Here is a 20,086-nt window from a genome sequence, read left to right as displayed (position 1 = left end):
GCATGTGTAGTATAGTCATATGCACACACACACACACACACACACACACAAACACACACACACACACACACACACACACACACACACACACACACACACACACACACACACCACAATGTCTGCACCATATGTAATAGATGTACACTACAAACACACACTTAGCAGGGATAGAAAATAAAGTGATAACAGATGTGGAATTTAGTCAATTACAAGTTTCCATAACTAGTTTGATAAGATTTTTCCATGAGAAACCCAATTTATATATCCTGTTTTATTGAGTGAAAATTCTTATGAGGCCAATACTAATTATCAGGCTTGATACCTAAATGAAAGCTGGAAGCTTTAACTCAAGAAGTAATTGCTCAATGAGCAACATCTGTGGCTTGCATCATTTCCTGGGGGTATCGAGTGTTTGTGACACTCACTGTGTTTGTCCTCAGAGGCTCCGTCTACCTTGTCATTAAGGCCATGTTTACAGGAAAGCCAAGAGAGTGGTTAATGTTTGGTTAACCACTGTTTAAACGCTAGATAAGCCCCTGAATATCAACCTGAGCCCCGTGTTTTTTTTGAATAGCAAAGGATCTCTGAACAATGGTCCCAGAGTGAGATCATTCTTGCCGAGGCACATACTCCTACACTTATCTGACGAATGTGGCAGGTGTGTGATGACTGAGATAGAAACTGACCATGAAATGGAGATTTAAAAAATGTATTTGAATAGAGAAGGAAATGATAGATCTAGATCCTGGTCTTTGCCTCCCCCAATCTCAGTCTCTGTACACACATACACACACACACACACAAACCCACAGAGTGATAGAAAAGATTATTCAGACAGGTGTGGGCCTGATTCTGCACCACAGGATGCAAAGATTAGGATGACTGCAGATAATCTCTCACCTCTCTTCATAATATACTATGTTCAAGTTTGATCCATGCATGAGTCAGCCATCCCTGTCATGATCCTTCATTCATATTTACCTCCACCTCGGGGGTTATGTTTTAACCCGTCTGTTGGTTGATTTGTATGTTTATTTCAAAGAAAGATAACACAAACACTACTGGACGAACATTGGTGGAAGGATGTGGTATGGGTCAGGGAAGAAGTCATTGAATTTTGTTACTAATCCAGATGGGGCAGATCCAGGATTTCCCACTGTTTCCCAGGGAACTACAATAGCACTCAGTAAGCACATATAAAGTCACACACTCACCAATCCCTAAATATACCAGATTTGATTATTTAATCAAGATCTATTTTCCATTATTCCCTCTGAAAACGCTGGACCTATAGTACAGCACTTGAGTTAATGTCATATTTACATCCTAGCACTGCAAATTATACTTCTCTAATGTTTATGATATTATTGTGGATCTTTGTGTATTTACATATTGAGACATTAGTCAAGTACATTTTATTTATAGCCCAGTATCATGAATTTGTCTCATGGGGCTTTACAACAGAATCTCAATTAGAAGCTGTGGTGTCATCAAGCCTTGTCAAAGTGACAGCTTTTCTCTCATGATTTATATATGATTCTCATCTTCTCAAAAACTAGAATAGCACTGATGCATCTGCAGCTGCAATCAAAAGCAGCGATATTGGTGTTTTTCCTCAGTACTGTATGCATTTTTACTTTGGAGGTAAAGGTGTATTTTGCCACTTATGACATCAACAGTGGCTCCATAAGCCAGTGAGCCAACATACACAAAACCACGACTGCACAAGGGAATCAAAAAGTTGTTATTCAAACATTTCGGTTGAAACAGGACTATTCCACAAAAAAAGGATACTGACATGCAGTGTTGGGAAGGATACTTTCAAAACGTATTCCGTTACAGAATACAGAATACATGCACAAAAATGTAATCTGTAACGTATTCCATTACATTAACTAATCTGAGTAACGTATTCTGAATACTTGGAATACTTCCGGTTTGTATTGCATTTTTTAAGTGTATGATTGCGGCGTTGTTATAGTCAGTGGAGCAGCAGCAGTTTAAACTCTCTCTCCACCGATGCTGCGGGCCCGCTGGATGTCCGGCTCCCATCCACTCCCACCTCTGTGCGGGTCTCACCGGAGGCTGAACCCCCCCCTGCGCCAAGGCTGCCTCGCGCCGTGCAGCGATCGTTTCGGCGTCGGGTCTATTTTTTGCGCTTGACGCGAGCATATCGCTCCAGGAAACACACTGAAAAAGGATTTTAAACGATATTGATGACATATTTTATATGATATAAATGATAAAGCATGCATCCCATAGTTTGTATTCCCCTTCTGTTGTCCTGGAGTTTTAAATAAAGAGAGGGGGGGCGGAGAATACGTAATTTACCCTCGACACCCGACATTGAACGGAGCAAACAGCGGAGAAGTTCTTGAAGATGGATGACATTAAATTGGGACGCTGTTGCAGTTAATGTTGGAGCAACAAGTGACCATATGCTTTTATACTACTGGGTCAACGGGTGATATTATTTTAGCGTCGCTTCAGCGTCCGGTGTGAACCCTGCATGCCTCGCTGGTCTCCTGCAGAGCCATGACAGCGGAGCTCTGGGAGCGCAGGTCGGTCTTCTCTCACCAGGCGCTGGAAGGGCAGCTTTCGGATCAGCAGCTCCGTAGATTTCTGGTAGCGACGGAACTCTCTCAGAGCCAAGGTCCCGGGGCCTGTAACGGTCCCGAGCGGGTAGCGGTGAGGCTTCTTCACGCCGCCGGGGTCCGGGCGCTCTTACGGCAGCCCTGGTCTCCAGCTGCTTCCTGGGGGCTTTGCCTCCGGTGGATTTACGAGACAGTGATTAAACTCGTGAAACAGAGAAGTACCGTCATGTAATCCACTGATTTCAACAATGTAACTGTATTCTGAATACCATCTATTTAATTTGTAACTGTAACGGAATACAGTTACTCATAATTTGTATTCTAAATACGTAACGCCGTTACATGTATTCCGTTACTCCCCAACACTGCTGACATGATACTGAGGGAAGAGAATTGATCGGTGAGCAGCCTCTACACCCCCCCTCATGAGCTCTAAAATGCCACCAGATGGGGGCGTTGTTGCTTGGCTGATCGATCATGAGACTGATCTTGCCTGGAGACTTACAGATGAAAAGTACCAGGAAGAATTCCTCATATTAAACGTGCTGATTCCAAATTACGTTTGCCTTTCACAAAGGGTGGGAGAATTTCACTTTATTTGAATGTGTTGATCTAGCAGATGCTGGTTTTGTTACGTGTTTGAGTGTGTACATTTACTGAATGTGTATGTTAGTGAAAAGCAGTGCTGGGAGCAAACTGAAATTACATATTGAAGAGCACTTACAAGATTACTCTCGGGGTCTTATACATCAGCTAGGACTGGATGCAACTATCGTGTTACAAATTTACTGATAATTTTGTTTTCGTGTTATTTAGCGCGAGTTATGGCAGAAGGGATAGGTAGAAAGTAATGTTTTTACTTGTGGAAGATGGATTGTTTTACAAGCGGCAGAGGGATAGACTGAGTGTGGGAGGGACAGGCCGAGCGGAGGAGTGTAGACGTCACATCTGTTCCTGCCACTCCCTAGGGGGCCTGGGAGCATGGGAACATTCAGCAGCTCCAATGGTTGCATCAGTCTTCCATAAGTGCAGTTCATTTATCAATTTAAAAGGTAAATTAAGCTTTTCATGGGTCTGAATGTGTTGCATTTGGGGGGAAAGAGAGACGGATACTTAGCAGAGTTCAACTCCCGTTCCACCCATCATCCAGTTGTGAGATAAAAATAAACTTGGCATTGTTCATGTTTGGGGTTGGCAGGGGAAATCAAAGCATCTGTCGTCAGTATTTCATGCACGCAGCCTGTTCTGTCTGTGTGAACACATCCAATAAAAGTATCTCCTGAATCTCTGGCTTCCTGTCTGCGGCTTGTGCTGTGCGCGGTGCTCATTTTGCCAAAGAGGGTTTTGAGTTACCCTCACTCTCTTGTCCTGTGTTGGCCCCCCAGAATGGCGACCACCACACTTTAATAAGCCATTTCACAGGGGTCAATTCTCCTTTCTCCACGGCGTCAGCTGGGGCGCCCCGTTCACCCTTCCCTCACCCTGGCTCCCCCACTGGCATGTGTTCAGCCCAACGTTGTTTACTGGACAGAGCATTTAGAGGGGTTAGCGTTTCACCATGGCAGCTGTTGGCACCATGTGCCTCCCCCCTCTGGCGGCTGGCCGACGGCACGCAGGCCACTGCTTCACACACCCTCCAGCATCCCCCTGAGGACTTCCCCTCCTTCCTATCAGCCCCTTCACTTGGCCTTGGTTGTAGCCTTGATCGGGTATCGGATATCAGTTTAATGCGAGGACACATTTCTGGCATTAATTGATGGCTCCTGGTTGATATGCACTGTCCAAAGACATTGGAGCATGAGTTTCAAAATGTAAATTTGCAGTCAATGAGGAGCATCGTGTCTGGGTTTGCTATGTACATCAGACATGTACAGTCTTTATTCTTTCTTGTGCAACAGTGAATGTCCTGTCTGTCATTAGCAGGATTAAAGGCTCCTGTCACTACATTTTCTGTCACCTCTCTAACTGATTGGCCAGACAACTGTGACAACTCAATGTGAAGTTTCAGCTTCAGTTTCAATGTGTATGCTGGGGTACATTGCAGCATAACTGTGCCGATCTGTTGGTTAATTGGTCCACCACTTTGGTCCATACTGAAATACCTTGCGAATTATGGGTTGCATTGAGATGTTTGACATTGATGGTCATCAGAGATTTAATCTCGTCTAACCTTGACTTTTCCAGTAATGCCCTGCAGCAAATGTTAGCATTGCAAACACGCTAAATTAAGATGTGTTAGCTCCTAGGACCACTGTGCCTAAGTACAGTGATACACACTGCAGACTCTTAAGCTGTTGAACTCCGAGAAAAAGTTCAAGTAAAATGCCTTTTACTTGTACAGCAGGAGAAGTTTCTCTTGGTCAAATGGATTCACAACCACAGAAAAAGGTCCTGAACAGTCAACTTTAACCACATATAAATCATAGATGTTCTTCAAAACTATAACTTTGATTTATTGTGAAGTTAAGTAATCCAAAGTGCAATATGTTGCACCATGAAAAGACAATGGATTGTATGGAGTATGTTTTTAAATGCTACCTGGACCAACTTTCCAACTCAATAGGTCCATTGTTAATTAAAGAACACGGCAACAAACATGTAGGAGTTTATAATTTTGTCGTTTATTGAAATATGGGGTGAAACAGAAAAGCAAATAAGGTTCTGAGGAAAACTATTTACAAAAACAAATGTGGTGGAAGTTAATACTGTGAATATTAAATTATGTTGAGTAGGCTGTAATTTGTCTAAAATCCAAAGATAACACAGCTACATGTTTTAACTGGACAAAGGAGGGGGTGGATGAATACGAGAGGATTGATACGAACTTGATAATTTTTTTAATATTTTGTGATAATAAATAAGATACATTCCACCTTGGTTATACAGCCACAAATCCCTCCCCATGGGCCCTCTACATAGGGCTTTGAGCTACACTGGGTGTCTAATCTAAACAAACTTATAAAAGTAATCCTTTCTGTCAAAGATAACGAAAAACTGGTCAAATGATGGAAGACACATGCCGTCAGAGCAGAATTCAAACACCCACTGTACGTACATCCATGACTTGTTCGGACGCCTGCTTTTCCTCAACTTTCGCTCAGGCTTGTCAACCGAAACCTACCCTCCCACCAGACTGCGTGTGGAGAATATAGGCCGCGGGGCAGGTTTGAACAGACCACGTTTGCACCTAAAACCCAGTGGCTTTTTTTTTTTCCGTTCAGGAAGTGGCTGTTGAGAAATCTCGAGCTCTGTCTGCGTGTGAAACCCTCTGGCTAATGATGATGTGCCGACTAGTCTCAATGTACAGTATCTGTGTAAAAACATGAGGAACATGTCACACATCCTGGCGATGTAATAAATTGCTCAATTCACAGCAGTTCCTTCACTGTCTTAGAGCTGATTATTATGTCTCATAATTTCAACAGATAAGTTATTATTCTAATTCACCTAGAAGATCCCGTACCTCCGCCAGGGCCAAACAGTCCCCTTCGAATACAAGTTTAAATCCACTCCATGCTGTTTTTTTATTTGGATCAGTGCCTAATTGTACACACTGAAAAATGTCCCTGATCAGGACCCTGACAAAAATGTATTGGGTTCTTTTTTTATTATACCACATCTTTCATCCAAGTATCGTGGAAATCCGTCAAGTAGATTTAGTGTAATCCTGTAAACTATCACAGAGACAAATAATAGGTAGGTAATAAGAGGTAATAATACAAGACATTATTCAAAATATGCTGTTAGTTAATGACACGTTGAATTTATCCTTAATCCTTAAGGTTATGTCATGTGATTGGAGCATCAGTGTTTACATGTTGACAAATTTCTGCACTGCCAAACATTCAATAAATGACAAAATTCTGCACTGCCAAACATTCAATAAATCAAACTTTATTGGGACATTTAAAGAGATTATCGCAAGAAAAACAAGTGCTTCACACAGAAATGATAACACATACATAGCCCCACCCTCACTGTTTAGCAAGTTTTAACCAGTAAATAGATATCTAATACATAGATAGCACAATAAACATCAGCGAAGGCTAGTGTATGAACACACAATTAATGAAAATGTAGTAAAGGAGAGTTGTATTATTATGAAATATGTCTTCATATGAAAAGTTATAATGTTGTGCTTTTGTGGTTAAAGTAACCGTGTGACTCAGGATGTTGAGCTGCAGCTGAAGTTTCCATTTTTCACATGCATGTGTAGTATAGTCATATGCACACACACACACACACACACACACACAAACACACACACACACACACACACACACACACACACACACACACACACACACACACACACACCACAATGTCTGCACCATATGTAATAGATGTACACTACAAACACACACTTAGCAGGGATAGAAAATAAAGTGATAACAGATGTGGAATTTAGTCAATTACAAGTTTCCATAACTAGTTTGATAAGATTTTTCCATGAGAAACCCAATTTATATATCCTGTTTTATTGAGTGAAAATTCTTATGAGGCCAATACTAATTATCAGGCTTGATACCTAAATGAAAGCTGGAAGCTTTAACTCAAGAAGTAATTGCTCAATGAGCAACATCTGTGGCTTGCATCATTTCCTGGGGGTATCGAGTGTTTGTGACACTCACTGTGTTTGTCCTCAGAGGCTCCGTCTACCTTGTCATTAAGGCCATGTTTACAGGAAAGCCAAGAGAGTGGTTAATGTTTGGTTAACCACTGTTTAAACGCTAGATAAGCCCCTGAATATCAACCTGAGCCCCGTGTTTTTTTTGAATAGCAAAGGATCTCTGAACAATGGTCCCAGAGTGAGATCATTCTTGCCGAGGCACATACTCCTACACTTATCTGACGAATGTGGCAGGTGTGTGATGACTGAGATAGAAACTGACCATGAAATGGAGATTTAAAAAATGTATTTGAATAGAGAAGGAAATGATAGATCTAGATCCTGGTCTTTGCCTCCCCCAATCTCAGTCTCTGTACACACATACACACACACACACACAAACCCACAGAGTGATAGAAAAGATTATTCAGACAGGTGTGGGCCTGATTCTGCACCACAGGATGCAAAGATTAGGATGACTGCAGATAATCTCTCACCTCTCTTCATAATATACTATGTTCAAGTTTGATCCATGCATGAGTCAGCCATCCCTGTCATGATCCTTCATTCATATTTACCTCCACCTCGGGGGTTATGTTTTAACCCGTCTGTTGGTTGATTTGTATGTTTATTTCAAAGAAAGATAACACAAACACTACTGGACGAACATTGGTGGAAGGATGTGGTATGGGTCAGGGAAGAAGTCATTGAATTTTGTTACTAATCCAGATGGGGCAGATCCAGGATTTCCCACTGTTTCCCAGGGAACTACAATAGCACTCAGTAAGCACATATAAAGTCACACACTCACCAATCCCTAAATATACCAGATTTGATTATTTAATCAAGATCTATTTTCCATTATTCCCTCTGAAAACGCTGGACCTATAGTACAGCACTTGAGTTAATGTCATATTTACATCCTAGCACTGCAAATTATACTTCTCTAATGTTTATGATATTATTGTGGATCTTTGTGTATTTACATATTGAGACATTAGTCAAGTACATTTTATTTATAGCCCAGTATCATGAATTTGTCTCATGGGGCTTTACAACAGAATCTCAATTAGAAGCTGTGGTGTCATCAAGCCTTGTCAAAGTGACAGCTTTTCTCTCATGATTTATATATGATTCTCATCTTCTCAAAAACTAGAATAGCACTGATGCATCTGCAGCTGCAATCAAAAGCAGCGATATTGGTGTTTTTCCTCAGTACTGTATGCATTTTTACTTTGGAGGTAAAGGTGTATTTTGCCACTTATGACATCAACAGTGGCTCCATAAGCCAGTGAGCCAACATACACAAAACCACGACTGCACAAGGGAATCAAAAAGTTGTTATTCAAACATTTCGGTTGAAACAGGACTATTCCACAAAAAAAGGATACTGACATGCAGTGTTGGGAAGGATACTTTCAAAACGTATTCCGTTACAGAATACAGAATACATGCACAAAAATGTAATCTGTAACGTATTCCATTACATTAACTAATCTGAGTAACGTATTCTGAATACTTGGAATACTTCCGGTTTGTATTGCATTTTTTAAGTGTATGATTGCGGCGTTGTTATAGTCAGTGGAGCAGCAGCAGTTTAAACTCTCTCTCCACCGATGCTGCGGGCCCGCTGGATGTCCGGCTCCCATCCACTCCCACCTCTGTGCGGGTCTCACCGGAGGCTGAACCCCCCCCTGCGCCAAGGCTGCCTCGCGCCGTGCAGCGATCGTTTCGGCGTCGGGTCTATTTTTTGCGCTTGACGCGAGCATATCGCTCCAGGAAACACACTGAAAAAGGATTTTAAACGATATTGATGACATATTTTATATGATATAAATGATAAAGCATGCATCCCATAGTTTGTATTCCCCTTCTGTTGTCCTGGAGTTTTAAATAAAGAGAGGGGGGGCGGAGAATACGTAATTTACCCTCGACACCCGACATTGAACGGAGCAAACAGCGGAGAAGTTCTTGAAGATGGATGACATTAAATTGGGACGCTGTTGCAGTTAATGTTGGAGCAACAAGTGACCATATGCTTTTATACTACTGGGTCAACGGGTGATATTATTTTAGCGTCGCTTCAGCGTCCGGTGTGAACCCTGCATGCCTCGCTGGTCTCCTGCAGAGCCATGACAGCGGAGCTCTGGGAGCGCAGGTCGGTCTTCTCTCACCAGGCGCTGGAAGGGCAGCTTTCGGATCAGCAGCTCCGTAGATTTCTGGTAGCGACGGAACTCTCTCAGAGCCAAGGTCCCGGGGCCTGTAACGGTCCCGAGCGGGTAGCGGTGAGGCTTCTTCACGCCGCCGGGGTCCGGGCGCTCTTACGGCAGCCCTGGTCTCCAGCTGCTTCCTGGGGGCTTTGCCTCCGGTGGATTTACGAGACAGTGATTAAACTCGTGAAACAGAGAAGTACCGTCATGTAATCCACTGATTTCAACAATGTAACTGTATTCTGAATACCATCTATTTAATTTGTAACTGTAACGGAATACAGTTACTCATAATTTGTATTCTAAATACGTAACGCCGTTACATGTATTCCGTTACTCCCCAACACTGCTGACATGATACTGAGGGAAGAGAATTGATCGGTGAGCAGCCTCTACACCCCCCCTCATGAGCTCTAAAATGCCACCAGATGGGGGCGTTGTTGCTTGGCTGATCGATCATGAGACTGATCTTGCCTGGAGACTTACAGATGAAAAGTACCAGGAAGAATTCCTCATATTAAACGTGCTGATTCCAAATTACGTTTGCCTTTCACAAAGGGTGGGAGAATTTCACTTTATTTGAATGTGTTGATCTAGCAGATGCTGGTTTTGTTACGTGTTTGAGTGTGTACATTTACTGAATGTGTATGTTAGTGAAAAGCAGTGCTGGGAGCAAACTGAAATTACATATTGAAGAGCACTTACAAGATTACTCTCGGGGTCTTATACATCAGCTAGGACTGGATGCAACTATCGTGTTACAAATTTACTGATAATTTTGTTTTCGTGTTATTTAGCGCGAGTTATGGCAGAAGGGATAGGTAGAAAGTAATGTTTTTACTTGTGGAAGATGGATTGTTTTACAAGCGGCAGAGGGATAGACTGAGTGTGGGAGGGACAGGCCGAGCGGAGGAGTGTAGACGTCACATCTGTTCCTGCCACTCCCTAGGGGGCCTGGGAGCATGGGAACATTCAGCAGCTCCAATGGTTGCATCAGTCTTCCATAAGTGCAGTTCATTTATCAATTTAAAAGGTAAATTAAGCTTTTCATGGGTCTGAATGTGTTGCATTTGGGGGGAAAGAGAGACGGATACTTAGCAGAGTTCAACTCCCGTTCCACCCATCATCCAGTTGTGAGATAAAAATAAACTTGGCATTGTTCATGTTTGGGGTTGGCAGGGGAAATCAAAGCATCTGTCGTCAGTATTTCATGCACGCAGCCTGTTCTGTCTGTGTGAACACATCCAATAAAAGTATCTCCTGAATCTCTGGCTTCCTGTCTGCGGCTTGTGCTGTGCGCGGTGCTCATTTTGCCAAAGAGGGTTTTGAGTTACCCTCACTCTCTTGTCCTGTGTTGGCCCCCCAGAATGGCGACCACCACACTTTAATAAGCCATTTCACAGGGGTCAATTCTCCTTTCTCCACGGCGTCAGCTGGGGCGCCCCGTTCACCCTTCCCTCACCCTGGCTCCCCCACTGGCATGTGTTCAGCCCAACGTTGTTTACTGGACAGAGCATTTAGAGGGGTTAGCGTTTCACCATGGCAGCTGTTGGCACCATGTGCCTCCCCCCTCTGGCGGCTGGCCGACGGCACGCAGGCCACTGCTTCACACACCCTCCAGCATCCCCCTGAGGACTTCCCCTCCTTCCTATCAGCCCCTTCACTTGGCCTTGGTTGTAGCCTTGATCGGGTATCGGATATCAGTTTAATGCGAGGACACATTTCTGGCATTAATTGATGGCTCCTGGTTGATATGCACTGTCCAAAGACATTGGAGCATGAGTTTCAAAATGTAAATTTGCAGTCAATGAGGAGCATCGTGTCTGGGTTTGCTATGTACATCAGACATGTACAGTCTTTATTCTTTCTTGTGCAACAGTGAATGTCCTGTCTGTCATTAGCAGGATTAAAGGCTCCTGTCACTACATTTTCTGTCACCTCTCTAACTGATTGGCCAGACAACTGTGACAACTCAATGTGAAGTTTCAGCTTCAGTTTCAATGTGTATGCTGGGGTACATTGCAGCATAACTGTGCCGATCTGTTGGTTAATTGGTCCACCACTTTGGTCCATACTGAAATACCTTGCGAATTATGGGTTGCATTGAGATGTTTGACATTGATGGTCATCAGAGATTTAATCTCGTCTAACCTTGACTTTTCCAGTAATGCCCTGCAGCAAATGTTAGCATTGCAAACACGCTAAATTAAGATGTGTTAGCTCCTAGGACCACTGTGCCTAAGTACAGTGATACACACTGCAGACTCTTAAGCTGTTGAACTCCGAGAAAAAGTTCAAGTAAAATGCCTTTTACTTGTACAGCAGGAGAAGTTTCTCTTGGTCAAATGGATTCACAACCACAGAAAAAGGTCCTGAACAGTCACACAAGGACAGTCATCTGGTTAGAGCATGCAGGAGGCAAGAAATAATATAAAAATCTGCCATGGAAGACACAGACAATCTCTTTGTCTTTCAAAGTTCACATCTTTGTCTGTGTCTACTATGTGAATGGCTCCTCTTTTTTATCCTGAGGTATCTGTATTCTTCCAGTTATGCATTGGTCACATGTTAGAAATGTCATCAACATGTCCTTTCACTTGCTTCGAATTTTCTGGGCATTTTAGTGTTGAGGTCAGCACAAAATGTTTTGGACAATGTCTGCTGCAACTGATATTTGCATTCTCTTGGAAATTTCAGGACAATTTTGTTTTGAATTCTTTGCATTGAAAGCAGCACTATAGTTTGGGGTTACGCAAGAGCTGGGATCCAGATAACGAGGAAAAGAGAAACTTCTGTTATGATGATAGTCAACTTAAAATGGGGACAGATGGAGAAATCAGTATGATAGTAGAGGGAAGTGGAGAGAGGCTACTTTATCAAGATGTAGAGTGGAAAGCATGTGACTTATCTCTGTGACATTTAGCTCTGCAAATCAGACGTGGCTCGCTAATCAGCCAATAAATCAGTCAGCAATTTCTGCCCAACTAGTTGTCACCCTCTGCTTTGATTGAAGGAGACATGCAAGAGACAAACAATTATTTTAAATATAAACCTACTCGAAGACATACCTTGATCCTCACCTGTCAGTATCTTTATAAGGTTTCAGCCTTCGGGTCGTGACTGTATCTGGTGATTGGCAGATGGCTGGCTGTGTTTTTCTGACAGAGGAGACCATGAATGTTGGTAATCTTGTCCCACCTCACCCCAGAGAGAGTTGTGAGTCTTGGGACAGGGGTATAGCGAGGCAAGGTCAGGGTGACAGTTGTCAGGCCCCCATCCATACCATTTGGATGGAAAGTGATACCGCAGACAGCTGAGGCTGCTTCTGTCACTCTCAGGGTTAATTTGGAGCGTCTTAACATTCACTTTCCTCTGGATGGATTTGTAATGAACGTGGAACTGGGGGCTGAATGGAAATCTCAGCCTCTTGCCTGTCCTTAACTCTCCCCCTTCCCTCTCTCTCACACACGCTCACCAAATTGCAGTCACAACCACAAACACATTCTTGAGGTTGTCGTGTAACCACAGAGTCATGCGATGTCTGTAACTCTTTCAGTCATAATTATTGACACTGAGGCCTGGCACCCTCCCGAATACATTACACCCCACCCATGTAGTCTTGGGGCTCAGAGATCTTGATGAGAGCCCCACAGTGAATGTTTCCCTCTTTCTCCGCAGTGAGGCTGCATATCAGGTTGGCCCTAAAATAAACAAATAAGTGGGATGATACTCTCTGGACACCAGATATTCCTTCTCCAAATGGGACTCATTCCAAGTTCCACACATGCCTTCAGCGCCAATGTCACGAGGAATCATGAATCATCATGAATAGGTTTGAGCTGATTGGTGATCCTGTATAATGTGTAGTTTACATTGAGTGTGCAGCTTTCCTGAAGAGACTGTTCTGTCTGTGAAGGTTTTGTGTTTTTATCCCCCAGAAGGATTGAACAGAAAAATTAGTGTGGACTGATGTAATTCTTTGAAGGATAATTACAGTTTTTTACAACTTACAATAAGTCACATAAGTTGTAACCGTGCTGTAGCTATGGTGATCTGTCCATTGGTTTGTCAGCCAGTTTGACCAGTGATGTCCCAAGTGTTATTGCTGATTTGTGATGACATTTCTTTACAGAAATGTATAGTCCCCACAGGATGAATTCTCTGGCGATCCTCAGGCATTTTCCCTGATCCAGTGAATTTCTGTGTATTTCATTTCAGAGCTAGTTGTGTGAACACAGTTTTCAATTGTGATTAGTTATTATAATTTCTGGTGTGTACATTGTCCTTTTTACGACCAAGGCCAAACTAGGATGGCACTCAGAAAGCAAACCTCAGCCAAGGCCCAACCTAAACATTTCAGTTTGTCTCTAAGAAATGAAGAGAAATGCTGAAAAATTCAAACATCTTGCAACATCTTGCAATAAAAAAAAAAAAGATTTCCCTTGATTCAGACTCTCAGCTAAATTTAATGGGATCTTACCTCACCCTTTCCCCAGCCTTCCACCAAGTTTCATTGCCATCCAGGAATTTTTGTTGATAACTGACTAAAAAGACAATCAAACACAGAAGAAAACAAAAGAAAAGACAATAAACTAGCAAACAAAAACATACCCAACCTTGGCAGAGAGAATACAACTAATACAACTGTTATCCATGCTTGTTGACAACAGGTTGTATAATTTTTTCTGCTGTCGGACATTGTCGTTGCTACACCACGGTGTTCCCAGATCTCCACAATTGCTTTCCTGACCACAATGTTATCCCTTATTAGGGATTTTGGCTCACACTACACAAACCTTCTCTCTGTGTGTATATCCCAAAACTTGGCCTTCTCTCTTAGAGAGAGAGGGAGAATGCATACTGGCATCCATTAGTGTCCATTGGTACCAGCATCCGTGATGTATGGGAAAGAGGGAGATCATTATTCACTGTCGCTGTTCTATAGTGTATGGGAGAAACACCGACATTCAATTAGTTATGACAGAGTAAATCTGCACTGCTCTTAAAACTCCTTCAAAACTAATACACAAACCAGCTGTGTCATGACTTAAACATCATCACTGTGCACAAACACTGTAATAGTGGGGGTTTATTGCTTCCTACTCCCTTGTCTCACTCGAGCATATATACATTCACACACAGATGCTTGGAGAAAATGCATTTAATAGAGTAAAAACAAGCTACATGGGGGAAGTCCCTGTACCCAACTTGCATTTGGAGCGACAGGGGGGCTGAAGAATAATAATAGTGATGGTGGGAAGGAAGGGGGGGGGGGGGGTGTTTGAGTCTACACTTAAAGTCTCTCTGTCTGCCGGCCTCTTGTTTACATTCCACCCCCCCCTCAAACCCCCCTATCCAGATCCCCAGAGCTTAATCTCATCAGTAAATTCCCCGGCTGAACAAATATCTCCCCCTCATAGAGAATATTCCCAATCTTTGTGTTCATACTACTCGGGCATGTGCCGACACACACACACACACACACACACACACACACACACACACACACACACACACACACACACACACACAAACATAGAGTTTCTAAGCACATGTTCCAGTCAGTTTCCACATCTCTTTGTCTTGTCTCTTGTCCCTAAATTCAGACTTTAACTCATCTCTCCACCGTGAACTATAGTCCATGGGAAATAAGAGAGGTCACATTAACACTTTTCTATTTAATTTTAATTTATTTACTGTTTTCATGTATTGGGGCTTTGGTGGAGCGGTTTGCAGGGGCCTCTGGGTTCAGTAGTATAAGAAGTATCTCTGTGGGTTGTGTGTTGCAGCATTTGCCTGGCAGGAGACACACACTCTGACACCCTGGACACAGGTCGACCTCTGGGCAGAATGAGGGGGGGACGTTCAGATATGAAAAGCCGGGTGGAGAGAAAGAGATGGCACTGCGTTCCCCGTGAGCCGCAGAGCATAGCACAGACCTCCAACTGTGCAACCCTGACCAGTTCGTGCAGCTATTATGGGTCGGATCAGTGGGCCTGTCGAGGCCAACTGCCTGACCTTCTGCACTGTTCCAGTCTCCAGCCAAAACCAGCCATGTTCCTCTGTGAAGGCCTGGGTCATCTGCTTAGTGAGGCAGCAAATCTAATTTATGATCTTTTTTGGTTATCTGCTGAGACAGTGTATTTCTGTATTATTGTATTTAGTGTGTGTGTGTGTGTGTGTGTGTGTGTGTGTGTGTGTGTGTGTGTGTGTGTGTGTGTGTGTGTGTGTGTGTGTGTTTGTTTCTCCAGTTGTCCTTTCTGTCACAAGGTTGTGAATTAGAGGCCATTTCCTGCACTTTTCTCACTCTGGACTATGTAGTTGGGGGAAGTTTGTGTGAGTGTGTGTGTGTGTGTGTGTGTGTGTGTCTGTGTGTGTGTGTGTTGGGCTGACTGTTGTAGCATATAGGTATATATATGCCTTGTCTACATGGACAGCATGGAGCCGGGCCCTTCCTGTATTCCATTGTCCTTTGGCAAACATGCCGACACACACACACACACACACGCTCACACACACACACATACACACACACACACACACACACACACACACACACGCGCACACACACACACACACACACACACACACACACACACACACACACACACACACACACACACACACACACAGTTAACATGTGGTTAAATAGTATATTACTCTATAAATTGCTCCATGACAGTGACAGGTTTGTTAGATGGTCAGAGATACAAGTCCGCATGACACTCATGTTGGTCCATATATTTTAACAGGCAGATACATGCGGATAGATTGTGATAACATGCAGTAAATTGGCAAAATCACCACATTCAAATATTTGGATTATGACCAAACACCAGGAAAAAAGATTGTATTTCCATGAGCTTCATAAGCACTGTGTGTGTTTACACCTGAAAATCAGTGGAGAGGCTGTAGGATTAAAGGCAACATCGAAGTTGTATGGTAATTTAAAGGGAAACTACACAGATTGTACATATCAAAGTCTAACTGTTTGTGTGAATAAAGTTGTATAGAGGCTTTTGTGGCTCCTGAGGGATCTGCAACTGTTGGTGCAGCTGAATTGCATTATGGGAAAATCAGGCTCTGGATTTTGACAAGGAAGAAGAAAGAGCAGAAGAAAATAAAATCGTAAATCTGCTTCTGCTTCAACACCTTTCTTCATGGTGACTGAAACAGTGTCACTGGAGAGAAGTGTTAGTTAGGAGAAGTTAGTGCATTGTTATTTTAATAACATTTCAATCACATTCAATTGGAAAAATATGTAGATGGGAAGCAGCACACATCAGAGATGAGAGGGGTCCTCTCCTTCTGTCACCTTGATGATAAGCTGTGTCTTCATGTGCTGATCGGCCGCTGGGGGTTAGATGTGTGGCGAAGTGCTTGATCTGTATCACTCGCTCATTCTCACTCCTGAGTGTCTGGGCATGTTTGACATCAGCCCAAGTGACATACATATGAGAGGCCGGTCTGAAAAGTGAATGTGAAGGCCATCAGAGGAAGGTGATAATTGAGACACCTGAGGACCACTGCTCTTTTAGTCGGCAGCTGTATAGTCCGGAGAGAAAACAAACAGAGCCTCCACGCCACAGGGAGGTTGATGTTCCTCTTGATAAAGTCACATGTTTGTCCAATCACTTATCTCCAAATAATCAACAGAGGGGTTGTTTTCCCACAAACAGCAGCCAATTCAGCCCCTTCAGTAAACACGGGCCATCAGATTGGCAGAGGCAAAGGTGTGAAGTACCATCAGCAGATTAGGCACAAAGCCGCTCTTTTCTCTGAGCAGCGCTTTTGCTTGTAAATTGATCTCATAGATTTCGGAATAATTTCATTTAAAGCAACTTGTCTTTAGAAAATCAGCCGCTGTTACTGAACATGTAACTTTTGCAACTGAAGCATAATTTTAGTACTTTAAATCAAAGGAAGACATGGATAAAATGTTTTGACTTAAATGTATCAATATATCCATGTTAACATGAAATTAATTTATTTCTTCCACTTTTCTTTACAATTCAGAATAATAGTAATAACACCAAAATAATACCTCTGGTATGATCTTCTAATTTTGTTAAAATTGTAAAATCTTTAGTGGCTTCTGGCCTGGCTCCTTTAGTATTTTCCATAATTCACATATGTGCTATCAGATTCTTCCTTTAATCGAGTCAAATCAACCGCTCAGTTTCCATTGATGTGTATTCTGTGATTTTTACTTTTCACTTGCACACACACACACACACACACACACACACACACACACACACACACACACACACACACAAACAGCCAAAAGATGGTTGCTGCCAAATGATGATGTAATACTTAATTTGTATCATATGCTTGAGTCATGTCTAATCTGTGTAATGTCCAATTCGTTCAATTTTTTCGGTTTTACAGCAACATCATTTGAAAAATACAACAATTTTAAACTTAATGAGAAAAATTTGAGAATAGAATTAGATTATAAGAAAATGTAAGAGTTTAATCACAAACTAAGAAACAACTGAAGAAAACCACATTCAGTTGGTTGATCAATATGAAGCAACATTGTTTGTTCTTGAGAACCATGTAACATAATATTTTCTTGCTCAGCTGATTGTTGTGTCATGGTGCTTGATGGAGACTTTGTTGGGTGTGAACCAAGAACCCTATCTCAGGCTGCGGTGACATAAAGGTCTGATAGTTGATGACATCATGTATCCCTCGTAGGTTTTATCGTAACCTCTGACCTCGCTCCATTCTTGCTCCCAGGGAAGGAAGGAAGAGAGTCAGAGCCGAAGGAACGGCAGTGAGCTCCAGGTCAGACTCCACAGCACCAAGCCGCCGCTGGTCAGTTGTATTTATATGTAATCTCAAAGAAGTGATTCTGTTTTCTTGCACTTTGCGCCGACCTCCCTGGTTTTTGTTTCTATATTAAGCTTTGATAGAGTTTGTTTTGCTGGCTCTGGGTCCTCCCCCTCTACACCCTTGTGAATCCATCGCAGAGCTTTTTCTCATGGCCTTATGTTGTCGCCCCCAAACAAACAAGTATCTCAAGTCAGAGAGGGCCTCACAAGCCAAAACAGAAGCTCTGATTTCAGGGCAGATAAAAAGACAACGCTCTCTGCACTTTCTGATTTAGAGGATGGAACCATGCGTCTTGATAGGTGTGAGGAGGACGGAGGACATGTCTTAACCGCACGCCATCACTTGAGCCGAGCGTGTGCCTGATGGATCTAACACTTCTCACGGTCGTTCAGGTGTTAGCCTTTTATCACACTGCATGCCTGTACACATCTTTGTTATTTCATATGTCCAACACCTTCCGTCAACACTTCACATTTGTGTTTTTCTTTCTGCAACGTAATATAATTGTAGCTGCACACTCTCCCTGTTTTTTCTCTCTTTCGTCCCTGTGTTTCCCACACTACGTGCACTTCGAGAGACCTAGCCCCTTTTGGCATCAGTCCATTTGGCCGCCACACCGACAGAAGGACCAGCATGTGCGTGGGCTTCATAATAAAATAATCTTTGCCCTGGGGTGCAGAAACTCCACAGCTACTCCCTGACAGTTTCACTTGCCCTAAGAGAGAGAGAGGGCGAAAAAAGAGCTTTCATTGTCTGTACTGTAATTACTGTACAAAAGTATATGTTGAATGAAACATAGAAATACAATGTAAAAAGGCGTCACTAGAGTGCTAAGTGTGTATTTAAGACCCGGGAAATTGCTGGAAGTTTCGATATGAAAATGAAACTGTAACAAGATCTTAACTATATCTCTATTACATGAAATTAAGTTTCTGTGGTTCGGAGGCATCAATTTACAAGCAGATACAGGAAGAGCCGGATTCTCCAACCAGAAAGTGTGAAGTGCAGTGGATTGGATCGCCTGGCTTTTGATAGAACATTAAATATTAACTTCTAGTTGTGCAACAATCACTCAGCTCTTTTACTCATAAATATAATTGTGCTTTACACCTGTGAAAATGGTAAAAATACAAAAGTATTATCAGCAAAATGTAGTATCAAAAGTAAAGTCCACCATGTAGTATGGCTAAATTATAGTGCTGGGCGATATGGCCAAAGATTATATGTGCACAGACATTGAAGTAAAAATAATAAAGAATTTCATATCAGCCGATCCATATTGATAATTAGCAGAATAAATGTTACATTATTACGTTTTTAAGTTTAGAGAATGAATTGCTCTTGATTGAAGATTATTGTTTTAAACATAAGCAGAGATCACTATTTCTATAGATAGATAGATAGATAGATAGATAGATAGATAGATAGATAGATAGATAGATAGATAGATAGATAGATAGATAGATAGATAGATAGATAGATAGATAGATAGATAGATAGATAGATAGATAGATAGATAGATAGATAGATAGATAGATAGATAGATAGATAGATAGATAGATAGATAGATAGATAGATAGATAGATAGATAGATAGATAGATAGATAGATAGATAGATAGATAGATAGATAGATAGATAGATAGATAAATAGATAAATAGATAGATAGATAGATAGAGAGAGAGAGAGATAGATGCACTGCGTCCACAATATAAATGTACAATAATTTATCATATTTTATAAGCTAAGTTAAAATCATGATTTCTACAGTATTTATATAGCTGCCAGATAAATATAATGGAGTAAAGATAACATTGCATGCTCTAGAGT

The sequence above is a fragment of the Limanda limanda genome, chromosome 1 (assembly GCF_963576545.1).
Source record: "Limanda limanda chromosome 1, fLimLim1.1, whole genome shotgun sequence".
Taxonomy (NCBI): Eukaryota; Metazoa; Chordata; class Actinopteri; order Pleuronectiformes; family Pleuronectidae; genus Limanda; species Limanda limanda.
Note: the sequence above shows the minus strand (reverse complement) of the source record.